Here is a 14361-nt window from a genome sequence, read left to right on the forward strand (position 1 = left end):
CCAATGTAAAGAAAACTAATTTTGAAATTGTCTAAAAATCGTTTACAAAGTAGTTAAAATGAAAAACCGAAACTCACACACAGATACAAATACACTAATCAATTGTTAGTGTATATCTGTGTGTGAAGTTTCGGTTTTCATTTTAACTACTTTGCAAACGATTTTTAGACAATTTCAAAATTAGTTTTATTTACATTGGTCATTATTTATTATACAGACCCTGAGGATGCATTTTGCTGAACGCGAAATGCGTCGGTTGGATTAAATTGTAATACTTCGCCATGTTTGTTCCTGCTCCTGCTCCCTGTGTATTTTATCACTTTGGCTGCCTCGCCTGCTTTCTCCGCATACGTATATATATATATATATATATATATATATATATATATATATATATATATATATATATATATATGTATGTATATATATATATATATATATATATATATATATATATATATATATATATATATATATATATATATACGAATAGAACAGGAAAATGATAGGCAGAAAGTCTATACAAGCACTTTCGCTTTATCATTGTTTTTTTTTTTTTTTTTTTTTTGTTCCTCGACAATGCCTGAATAAAGGCGAAAGTGTTTGGTATAGACTTTCTGCCAACCATTTTTCTGATTTTTAAGGATATATATATATATATATATAAATATATATATATATATATATATATATATATATATATATAATATATATATATATATATATATACACCATTAGTAAAGTACTTGCTTCTCGTTTCTAATGAAAATGCTAATTACAAATATGCAAAATCGATACAGCTCTGACAGAAGTAAGGAGTGTATGTTTATTTGTCCAAGAATACTCGTTTGAAATGGCTAGAATATGAGCCTTAGATCAGATCCCCTATCAAAAGTAAGAATTGAGTTTTGTTTCTGGCAAATAAAAATGTGATACAAAAATTAAGATATTTTCATATCTTGTTCCTACCTTGACTTTTAACTGCTGTCTAGGTAATCATAAAAATTAAATCTAACAACTTTCAGTATCCTTGGAAAAACTAAGCAATTTGACGAATCTCCCAGAAATCTTTTACAATCGTGAGAACTTTGTCCCATTACGGAGACATAACCGAGGTTAAATGCCGTAACATAACGTAATTCCTAAATTCCAGTCACGCATAGCCACGTCACAACAAAAGCCTGGAAAACCAACTCGGAACGCGGAAGCTGGAAATAAGAGTAGAGTTAATTTCACCGGGAACAACAGCATAATTTCGTCGGAACATCAGGTTCATTTCACCAAAAATGGCGGCTAAACTCTTCCGCGTGAGGGGAACCCTACTGGGCTCGAAGAAAGCAATACTAAAAATTATTATGATTATTATTATCATCATTATTATTATTATTTTGTGTAAAAAGGAAGAAAGAGGCCGTAGAGGTTAGCGCAGGACCTTGAACGCAGGACGCGGCAGTGACAGTCTGGCTTACAGAAGAGGCAGATGTTGCTCTACGCAAAACCAAAACAGGGCCTGGAACCGCCGCTGCGCAAACCGGAAATAAACAGAAGAAGAAGAATAGGAGGAGGAGAGCCGAGAGACTGAGGGAGTAGAGTTCTCCTGAGCAGGAAGGAAGCTTCCCTCGTTCGCCTGAGCATATGGCACACTGTCAAAATGTCCTGCAGGCGTCGTCAGGAGCGACGGCTCTCGAGGGAGACCCTTGGCAGTCCTTCGGAGAGGACTGGTCTGGATGACCCATAAACACAAAGCACCTCTGGAGATCGCGAGATTTGTGACGTTCCAGAAGAAGAAGAAGATGAAGGAGAAGTAGAGGGACTGAGCACGAAGCTGCAATGATGTCAAAACAAAACATCCCCTTCACATGAGTTTTTATATTAGTTCCTTTTTTTTTTTCTTTGCATGGCATAGAATACTTCTATAATGCTTTCCCAAATATAAAATCGATAAAATATTTTCATTATAATAATCATTACTATTATTATAATAGCTACTACAATCGCTACTCTTGCACATATTAATATGATTTTACAGCGTTTGATGTAACAAATTATTATTATTATTATTATTATTATTATTATTATTATTATTATTATTATTATTACTTCCCTAAACCCAGTGGAACTGTCGTAAGAAGTAGGTCACAGTAGCTACGAGGCAAACTTCCATAAGAAGGATTAATATTTCACTCATTTTTTTTTCTTGAAATTGGAGCGTGGTAATAAGATTAGGTCTATATAGAACTATGGCCCTGATCGTAAGGGTCTCTCTTGCCCTTGGATTTAAAACATGTTGAAGGAATTTGTTCTTTCTTGGCCAAGCGATCTCTCTCTCTCTCTCTTATATATATATAATAATATATATATATATATATATATATATATATATATATATATATATATATATATATATATATATATTATATATATAATTGTATATATAAGCATATTCATATATATATATACATATATATATTTTTACACTATATATGTATATATATGCATTCTCTTTCATCATAATCAAAACCCAACACCTTTAGTTTCTCTGATGGCCTAATCTCTTTGAACGGCAGTTATTGACGTCATCTCAGTATCCCCCATTTAGGTTTCTAATCCTAATAATGACCCTGATAAGATTGCTGAGTTTTAGTTTTCTGAAAAAGAAACTATTGTGCCGGCTTTGTCTGTCCGCACTTTTCCTCTCCGCCCTCAGATCTTAAAAACTCCTGAGGCTAGAGGGCTGCAAATTGGAATATTGATCATCCACTCTCCAATCATCAAACTTACCAAATTGTAGACCTCTAGTCTCAGCAGTTTTTACTTTTCATAAAGTTAAAGTTAGCCATAATCTTGCGTCTGGCAACGATATAGGACAGGCTACCAGCGGGCCCATGAGCAAGGGCCCCCCCCAACCCCCCACAGAAATCCTGGAAAAAAGTTCGTTCTCTCTCTCTCTCTCTCTCTCTCTCTCTCTCTCTCTATATATATATATATATATATATATATATATATATATATATATATATAAGATATATAGATATATATGTATAACGATATATTGCAATTAACTACATCACTTTGTTTTCCTCCCAGTCTTACAGGATTATGCTTTCAGTCTTTAAGTAAATTTATAATTATCCTTATTATATTGGGTGATATTTGTATGCATTATATAACTGCGTTATTCTTTCATGAAATCTTCTATTTATCGCATCTTGCTTCGCGTAAATTATTGTCATCGCAATTTCACTGCATATATATGAACTAACTAAATTAAATATATATATAGTAATATATATATTATATATTATATATAAAATATACATACATATGTATATATATAAAATTTACCGTCCCTTTGGAAAATATGCTGCGGGCGCCCATGAGTCCGGGCCGTGGTTAAAGTTTCATAGGCTGCGGCTTATACAGTATTATACGGAGACCACCAAAAGATAGATTTTTTTTCGGTGGCTATAATTATGCGGTACACAGAATACTTGATTGCGCCGGAGAAACTTCGGCGCATTATTTACTTGTAAATGTACTATTGACATTTTCATTATAATTTATTTTGGTTTATTAATTCATCTAAATATATTATTATTATTATTATCATTATTATTATTATAATAATGAAGTAGCATGAGTTACTTTCACATTGAAGCATCTAGAAAATTATTATTATTATTATTATTATTATTATTATTATTATTATTATTATTATTATTATTATTATTATTATTATTAGAATGAAGTAGCATGAATTAATTTTATATTGAATCTTCTCAAAGATTTGATGAAAAATAAGATTATTAGTTATTATTATTATTTTTTTTTATTTTTTTTTTTTTTTTTTTTGCTCTATCACAGTCCTCCAATTCGACTGGGTGGTATTTATAGTGTGGGGTTCCGGGTTGCATCCTGCCTCCTTAGGAGTCCATCACTTTTCTTACTATGTGTGCCGTTTCTAGGATCACACTCTTCTGCATGAGTCCTGGAGCTACTTCAGCCTCTAGTTTTTCTAGATTCCTTTTCAGGGATCTTGGGATCGTGCCTAGTGCTCCTATGATTATGGGTACGATTTCCATATCCCATATCCTTCTTATTTCTATTTTCAGATCTTGATACTTATCCATTTTTTCCCTCTCTTTCTCTTCAACTCTGGTGTCCCATGGTATTGCGACATCAATGAGTGATACTTTCTTCTTGACTTTGTCAATCAACGTCACGTCTGGTCTATTTGCACGTATCACCCTATCCGTTCTGATACCATAGTCCCAGAGGATCTTTGCCTGATAATTTTCTATCACTCCTTCAGGTTGGTGCTCGTACCACATATTACTGCAAGGTAGCTGATGTTTCTTGCACAGGCTCCAGTGGAGGGCTTTTGCCACAGAATCATGCCTCTTTTTGTACTGGTTCTGTGCAAGTGCCGGGCATTCACTTGCTATGTGGTTTATGGTTTCATTTTTCGTATTGCACTTCCTACATATGGGAGAGATGTTATTTTCCGTCTATCGTTCTTTGAACATACTCTGGGTTCTTAGGGCCTGATCTTGTGCCGCTGTTATCATTCCTTCAGTTTCCTTCTTTAGCTCTCCCCTCTGTAGCCATTGCCAATTGTCATCGCTGGCTAGTTCTTTAGTCTGTCTCATGTATTGTCCGTGCATTGGTTTGTTGTGCCAGTCCTCTGTTCTGTCTGTCATTCTCCTGTCTCTGTATATTTCTGGGTCTTCGTCTACTTTTATTAGTCCTTCTTCCCATGCACTCTTTAGCCACTCGTCTTCACTGGTTTTCAGATATTGCCCCAGTGCTCTGTTTTCGATGTTGACGCAGTCCTCTATACTTAGTAGTCCTCTCCCTACTTCCTTTCGTGTTATGTATAGTCTGTCCGTATTTGCTCTTGGGTGTAGTGCTTTGTGTATTGTCATACGTTTCCTTGCTTTCTGATCTATGCTGCGGAGTTCTGCCTTCGTCCATTCCACTATTCCTGCGCTGTATCTGATTACTGGCACTGCCCATGTGGTTTATGGCTTTTATCATATTTCCGGCGTTGAGTTTGACTTGAGTATCGCCTTGAGTCTCTGCATATATTCTTTCCTGATCGTGTCCTTCATCTCTTGGTGTTTTATATCCCCTCCTTCCATTATTCCCAGGTATTTGTATCCTGTCTCATCTATGTGTTTGATATTGCTCCCATCTGGTAGCTTTATCCCTTCAGTTCTCGTTACTTTGCCTTTTTGTATGTTGACTAAGGCGCATTTTTCTATTCCAAAACTCCATCCTGATGTCCCCAGATACAATCCTTACAGTCTGGATTAGGTATCTATTTCTTTGATGCTCTTACCATACAGCTTGATGTCGTCCATGAACTATCAGATGGTTGATTCTGTTACCTCTTTTCTTGAGTTGGTACCCAGCATCATCTTCTGTAGAATTTTGTCATGGAATCATGGCTACTACGAAGAGTAGTGGGGAGAGTGAGTCGCCCTGGAAGATCCCTCTCCTGATATTAACCTCTGCTAGTCTTATTCCAGAGCTTGTAAGTATTGTATTCCAGTTGCGCATTGTATTTTTGAGGAAGCTGATGGTGTTTTCCTCTGCCCCATATATTTTCAGGCATTCTATTAGCCATGTGTGTGGTATCATATCGAAGGCTTTCTTATAGTCTATCCATGCCATGCTTAGGTTGGTTTTCCTTCTCCTACTGTTCTTCATTACCATTTTGTCTATCAGGAGCTGGTATTATTATTATTATTATTATTATTATTATTAAATCTCTTACTTACAATAGGATTATATTACATACAGTCACGAGCTTCGGTCCGCTTACCACTCGTGGATGCCCACGGGTTGTCGTTGTTGCTGAACCACTAAGTAAACAATAGCATCGTAACGGAAGAATTCCCATTGATATAAGTACACTCACCGGGTTTTCCCCCATTCATTATTCATCATGATCCCTTTATTCACTATATTTTTGCTTATTCATTTTTTTTTCAGAGTTGTCCGTCAAGTTGACCTAAGTTCAGTGTTATTTTTGAGTTGATTTCTTTCTACTTCCACTATATGCAAGTCAGGGATTACTATATTCTTAATCATTTTTGTATTAATTTTTCTTTTTCTACTTTCCAGATATATATATATATATATATATATATAATATATATATATATATATATATATATATATATATATATATATATATATATATTTATATGAGCGCGCGTGTGTGTGTGTGTGTATAGAGAGAGAGAGAGAGAAGGAGACAGACGTAACATAATAATTTGGATTTGTACTTATTTTCGTTAGATGATTTTTTCACTTAAGAAACCTTTACTTTAATTACATCTCTTAAAATGTGTGTGTGTGTGTGTGTGTGTGTGTGTGGAGACTTCTTTTCTCCTCTGAATATGGGATCGATTTCAACCGGCCATCACGGCAAATCTTTAATAAATCCTATGAAAATAGCATATATGGTTGATATATATATACAGTATATTTGATAAGTAATGATCAAAATAGTTTCCTATTTTCAAGCATATCACATGGACACATAATAGCAGTATATATATATATATATATATATATATATATATATATATATATATATATATATATATATATACATATGTATATATATATGCTAGTATGTATTCATATTTTATATATATTACAAGGGATACTATTGAACCCCGTGGCACTGTAGACTAATTTAAACAAGGTTACAATACTAAATAGTGCCACACCAGGTACGAGAATGATAACTAAATTAACTAAACTAGTCCTACAAGTTTAAACACTTAGAGCACAACATTACTTCGGCGCCTGTGATCACTGATTTGGTTCTCCTTGTCGTAACTGTTTCTGTTTAAACACCGTTGAATGCCACATAGGTAGACACAACGGCAATGCCGGCACAATCTGCAAAATATTCAGAGTTGTAGCGACTGAGCAGTAGGGATAATGAAAAGAACTTTAGTTCACTGTTGAGGCGAAAGCGCAAAGCAGAACTTCATGAACGTCTGCGAGTGGCATTAAGCATGATATTACTCGACAGCAAAGAAAGCACAGCTAGAATCACTTGGTAAAAATAGGACTATTACTGCAAAAGTGATTTATGTCACTGCCTTGGGTCACATTTTCACTGGACTGGAAGGTTCCTCATTGGACGAGTGGTTTTCGAGCTCGGCTACCAATCCAGTGGTCCGAAGTTCGATTATCGGCGCGGTCAACGTGGAATCAGAGGAATGTATTTCTTCTGATAGAAATTCATTTCTCGATATAATGTGGTTCGGATCCCACAATAAGCTGTAGGTCCCATTGCTAGGTGACCAATTGGTTCTTAGCCATGTAAAAATATCTAATCTTCGGGCCAGCCCTAGGAGAGTTGTTAACCAGCTCAGTGGTCTGGTAAAACTAAGATATACTTAACTGGACTGGGAATTTGGGGAAACAAAATCAAAAGCGAGATTTTGAGGATAAATGAATAGGGATGGAGAATTAGGTTAAGGAATGGGAGCTGGGATTACAGACACTGGTTTCAAGTCGAAAATGCAGATCTCTCGGCACATTACCTGATACGTCAGTGGACTTTGATGTTCGTTGTAGTGTGAGCCAGTGGGGATGATGGCCGATGAAGCTGGTATCTTCTCACTTCCAGTGAAGGGAGCAAGTAGGGGTGCGACTGGATTGCTGATCGTACCAGGCCGTTGGATGGGAGAACGTGGTTGTGGTGGTGAGTGTGGGATTTGTCTGGAGTATGAGTTTGTGCTCGGAAGGGCTTGTAGGCTTCAAGTGTAAGCCAAGGTACTGGGCCTAATAATTCTCTCTTAACTTTAAAGGTGGACAACAGAGGTCCAAGTAGTGATAGCTACGGGTATAGGGCTATCATGGTAAGAGCCTCCTTCCTCTGATACAGCTCCGTAATATATTGATTTGTAAGGGCGATCCTAGGCCCTTATATCCATGTCTGGGTCTGCCACCTTGGATGTTTTCAAATAGCAACTTCTTTAGATCTGCCATCAAAAGGGGGATCCTTCAAATCCCAAGGTAGTGCTGGGATGAGACCAACGTCTCGACAGACAGAAACGAGTGTCATAATGAACAACAATGGAAGTGGGCATTGCTGAGGAGAGAGAGAGAGAGAGAGAGAGAGGTTGAGAGTGGGTGGACTTACTAGGTGTGAAAAGGGTTCAGGTCAGATAACAGGGTCGAGGGCTCAGCCACTGGAGCAGAGGTGTTTATGAGTTATCATGCCACTAGGGAGTTTTACACAATGGCGGTAGGAAAAAGTGTGGTGCTTAAAGCTTATCCCAAAATTTCCCCAGAGTTGTTGTGACCGAATGCAGGTGGCATTTGCAGGTGACCAGTGAGTCTGGGTGGCATGAAGGGCTAATGATCACTGGAGGTCGTTAAAGGGGATTATACGGAATTGGATAGGGAACCAGACAAAATACTTAAGGGACAGATATCCCTGGAAATTCGTCTGAAGGGCTCATTAATGGCTATGCAGATGTTCTCCAAGAGTATGCCCATGCATTCACTGTCACGACTCCGAGAATCCCGTTGGTAATTCGTTCGGATTGGCTTCATGTTGAGCTATTGTATTCAAAGCATTTTGAGGGGAATTTTAAGTTTCAAAGGTATATTAAGTGGAGCAAAACTATGCTGAATTTACTTTGACACTAATCTGACCCATAGTGACATTAAGGGTTGAAAAGCGAGACTTCTGGGCGTCTATGATCTATTTGACAGGGAGACGAATTGGACTTATTTTTCCCTGGCATTAATATCTGAAAGGAAAAAATAGATTAGGGCAAAACACGTGGATGTTTTATACTAAAAAACACGCCATATTTTTGCATTCTAACTACAAGTTCTTCTGTTTTTTGTAAAATTGAAATGAGGTTGAAATTGCAGGCGTCATGAAGTGACACATGCGACAATATATATATATATATATATATATATATATATATATATATATATACATATATATATATATATATATATATATATATATAATATATATATATATATATATATATATATATATATATATATATATATATGTGTGTGTGTGTGTGTGCGCGCTCATGCGTACAGATATCAACCTTTTGTACCTACCTGCATGCGTGAGACTGTGTTCCCCCACAATGCCTGCAAAACTAGCTATGCACGACAATGCGCACAGCACTCCCTCGAGCACTGAATGATAATATGAAAAAACGAGAGGAAGAAGATTAAGAAAAAAACGAGAGAGAATAAGTGAAATTTTCAGATTCGTTTATGCATTTCTTTGTGAGGAAAAATTTCCCTTAGTTTTCTGATCCACGAAGGACAACGAGTTTTTTATTTTTTTTTTTTTTTTCTTTTTGCGAATTTGAGAACTTTTCGGACAGTGCCTCTCTGGTCACAGGAGAGTGGTTCTTTTTTTTCAGGAAATGCAAAGGAGGAGAAGGAGTTGTTTTATCTCTCTTTTATCTCCGTTTTATTTCTCTTCCTTTGACATTATAAAGGCGTCTGAAAGCGTGTCGGGGCGAGGTCGCTGAATAAACGCTTCGTAACGATGACTTGCACAACTCCGCCAAGCGAGCAGCGGCGAAAACTAAACAGAAATGCGCGGATCTAAATTCAATGCTCGTATGCAAGAGTATGAAATTATGCTAGAGACACAAACACACACACACGCACACACACAAACCACAGGGGATTAAACGCGCAAACACACATTAAAAAGAAACTAGAATCCTCTTCTCCGGTGTGGATGTCTGCTTCTGCCAGAGATTAATCTCTTTTAGATAGTTTTCGGTGGTAGGTTCTGTTTCCTAATGCTAGCAGTTATGACTTGGACCATCGTCGGACGGTCTCTTGTTTGTCAATTTTTCATAAGTTGTATTTCAACTGAGATATCTGTCACATTCACAACTGATCCCCTTTATCTGCCGAAAGTAAGTAACCAGATTCGCAGAACAGCAGCACCGAAATGCAGTAAATGATCCTCGCTGTCGAACTTCTCGGTTCCAGAGGCCCTGTGTTCCTTGAAGTAGTTTGGAACAGCCTCCCTGAGGATGTCGCGCAGTTGGAACTTCAAAAGTTCATGCTAGGATGCAATGCATTACTACTCTAATACAATTTTCCTTGTATTTCGTTCATTTACCCGCATTTTTATCTATCTAGCTATTCATTTATTCATTTATTTTCTTGTTTAAGGATTGATCTCTTCTTTCTTTATTTCCCCTTACCTTTTGCTCTTCCTTCCTAATGAACACCAGATTCTTTGGAAGCTTGAATTTCAAGTCAAAGGCCCTGAGGGCTTCCTTATGAATCGGCTTCATCTACCGAATAACGATCATATATGAAATAAAAAAAAATACGCACAACCAAGCGAAAGAAAAGATGCAAAATACACACATGCTGAAAACACACTAAATAAAAGCATATGCCACAATCCTGCATTTCAAGAAGTGAGATCATATCTATACTTCATTACTGAAGTAAAATGTTATGATACCATAGAAGTCAAAATGTATTGCGAAAATATGAAATCATATATTATGTTTACTCTTCTCTACTAATGCGGGTATTTCTCTCTCACTCTCTCTCTCTCTCAGACAATTTTCAGTGGCGGATTTAAGGGGGTCCGCCGTCGCCCCACCACCCTCCCCCCATAGACATAAATAATAGAACATTGTTTACATTCAATAAATCATCATTGGCAGCAAAGAAATTGCCTAGTTAATGATGATTTAAACAACAACAACAACAACGGTACAACAACAAAAGCAATACCAATAACTACTATTGTATGTATATGTGTGTGCATATATACGTATATATATATATATATAATATATATATATTATTAATATATCATATATATAATATATATAGTATATGTGTGTGTGTGTGTTGTGTGTGTGTGTGGTGTGTGTGTGTGTAATAATTTCTTTAAGATTTTCCAGATCCGCTACCCACACACACACACACACACACACACACGCATAAATAACATAAGAAAGAGCCAACTGTCATTTAGAGTATAGACGTAAATAAGTGTTATATCATAATCCTTAGGAGGAAAGGATATAATAAACTATACTCTATACCATGAAAAGCAAGTATATCCTGGCAGTTTTACGCCTGTATTTGTAATTCTGAACTTTTTTTCCATCATTTATGGTCACTTCTCTCTATCACCGGCTATGATGGTATAATTTCCTTTTGCTTACTATGAGAGTGATTTCTTCTTCTTCTTCTCCTTCTTCTTCTTCTTTATTTCATGAAAAAAATACCTGCTGCAATCAAGTTTTTTCGTGTTATCACCCATTTCTTGAGGTCACAGTTATTTTCAGCAAATTAACATCTCACCTGATACTCGCAAATGAAATATAAACATATTTCATATTCCTTCATAAGGCCCAGTGGATGATACACAACGCTCCAAGGTGGGTATTTCGTAAAAAAGAAAAAACAAATAGTTACTAGTTGGCATTCCCAGCTAAGGTCATCAACAATGAGTTGGCAGTTGATGCTAACATTACAATAAGTTCAGACGGGTCAGAACGATTATATTGGGCTTGGTAATATTCGCAAATTGCTTCCTGAAATCTGAAGCTAATTTTGCGATTCTTGCAAGAGCAAGAACTGGTTTGTTTGGAAGTTTCTGATGGGTTGATAAAGATCCACTGTTTACAAACACGTTCGCGAGTTGCCTTTGAATGCTGCAAAAAAAATAAAAAATAAAAAAATGAGACTAAAAATAGCTAAGTTTTCGCGTTCCATAGTCTCCAAGGGCATCCCATTTCACAGTTATCGAAGGAAAGAGAGTAAAGATAAACAAGTACGCACACTTACACACACGCATTGACTCACCTTTGCAGAAAGTGAAAGCTAGACACCAGCCTTCGAGAAAAGACTGACAGGCTTCAGAGAGTCTACACACTACAGTCTGTCATGATTAACGGTCGTATTTTCTGAAGAAACTGCACATATAGTCTGTCATTTGGCAGAGTTGCTAGTCAAAGGTTTCTTGAAGTACTGTATTTTTGAAGCTGTGAACATCGTTGCTTTGCTTTTTGCTTATCGTTTGTCTATTTGTTGTTTAATTTATTACTGTGAGAAAGTTTGATTGCTGGCAACCACAAAAAAAAGGAAAAATTAAGTTTTATATGGTAAGCTCTTCATATTTGAAATATTGATACTGAGGAATAAGTTTATTTTAAATTTAAGTTTATTTTAAATTAGGTCTAATTTTCCTCACTAGAACTAAAGTTATAATAGTTTGTGGTAGACTATTTACAAATTTAAGAAGATATTGATTCTATTTTGAAATATCATACATTGGCATAAAGTCATTTCAAAAACTAGCCTAATATCCTCACTGGTACTAAAGTCATAATAGTTTGTGCTAGACTATTTAAAGATTCGAACAGACATGGATTCCATTCAGTAACATTGAAAGTTTGTAAACCCTGAATGGCGCAAACTAAATAAGGTCTGGTACAAAGAAACAAAAACTCATATTTTTTACAGTTATTAATTACCCTCTTGCACCCCAGAACAAGTAATGTATATCCAGTTTATTAGATTAGGAGGTTGTTATTTTGTACACAGCTTTACTTAGTTGAGAAAAGTCACAGGAATCACACTGAACTTTGCCCAAGTCTTTGTTGCCGACTTTAGATTTCAAAACTAAATGTCAAATTTATAAGAAACCAAAGCTTCAATCAAATTACGTCCACCGTAATAAGTCTAATTTGCGAGCAGATATCTTGCAGATACCTTGCTAAAGATATTCACTTCTCCCAATTACGACGTGGGTAAAGATATGCTTCAGTTACCATTCTTTTGAGTATATAAATAATGTCCTTACATCCGACGGATGTATGACCCTTTATTATTAGGCTAGGCTACGACGACGTCGTTTACCAACAAGGATGTGGGATTGCCACCAGAAGCCACATGTCACGGAAACCTGGCTTTTTAATGTTTTTTATTTTTTTTATTTTTTTATAAAGGCAACAAAAATATATTTCCTGGAGAGGCATCACTTTTCAGAATTATTCAAAATCGTACGCATGCTCGCAATATATATATACATATATATATATATATATATATATATATATATATATATATATATATATGTGTGTGTGTGTGTGTGTGTGTATGTGCGCGCGCTCGCAATAACAAGGCGGTGTGTGTGTGTGTGTGTATGTGCGCGCGCTCGCAATAACAAGGCGATGTTTTACAAGTGCAGTCAATGAAGGCGAAGGTTCTCTAAAATCAAAGGTTTTTTGGATTTGATAGCATGCTTACCTTCATTTATGCATTGCATAATCAATAAATGTTATGCATACTTCCAAGGTATGATTTTGAATCAGATTTGCCAACGTAATAACCCACAAATACTTCAATGTTGAGTCGTGGTGAGCTTAGGCTAGCTAAACCTAGACCTAGCTATAGAGAGGATAAAATCTGACTTCGTGCAGACGTGCAGATTGAAAAGGAGGATCCTTGGAGACCGTAACCGGGTGTACCAGGGGTGTATCGGGATGATTACGTCTTATCTAGAGAGAAATTATGGCTTCCACTATTATGCAATTATCCACAGCAAGTTGACGTCCGGGTAACTCTTTTTAACATTAGGACAAGGTCACCTTCGCGTGTTTCCTAGTCTTGTGCCGGTTGGTGCGTAGACATATTGCTGGACAGGAAGGAACTCCAGTTGCCTGGTTCCAATACAAAAAAGTAAACAAATAAACAAGTAAACAAACTAACAAATAAAAACTGACAAGTACAGTGCTGAATACTTTAGAATCGCTGCAACGATAACTCCATGCGGGGTTTCTTAACGATTATATTATATCGGTCTTCGGAAAAAATCCATTTAGGATTTATGATTATTCATACGCGTAAGATATTCACAATAAAAAAATCATTAAAGGAAAATAAATCTGAATCATGTGAAATTGAACACATCTTGGGATATATTTATAAAGGAAACGAAAGCCGACTAATTGACTCAACGATTTTTCCGGAGAATACTTTTTTCCTCAGGTAAGGAACGTTCCATGACAATAATCGCTTTGTGGTGCGGCACAATTTTCCGTGTCGAAAATGATGACAATGGTTGCAGGTCCACAATAATATAACATGTGAATATATGGTCTTTAATGGATATTAAAAGCTTTCGAACTTTGTACTAGGTTCATCTTGACTGAAGATGAACCTAGTGCAAGGTTCGAAAGCTTTCAATATCCATTAAAGATCATATACTCACATGTTATATTATTGTGGACCTGCAACCAATAATCGCTTTCCCACAGCATAGTCTTAACTTGGTGTTAATTTCGAAGCACA

This window comes from Macrobrachium nipponense, chromosome 12 (genome assembly GCF_015104395.2).
Source record: "Macrobrachium nipponense isolate FS-2020 chromosome 12, ASM1510439v2, whole genome shotgun sequence".
NCBI lineage: Eukaryota > Metazoa > Arthropoda > Malacostraca > Decapoda > Palaemonidae > Macrobrachium > Macrobrachium nipponense.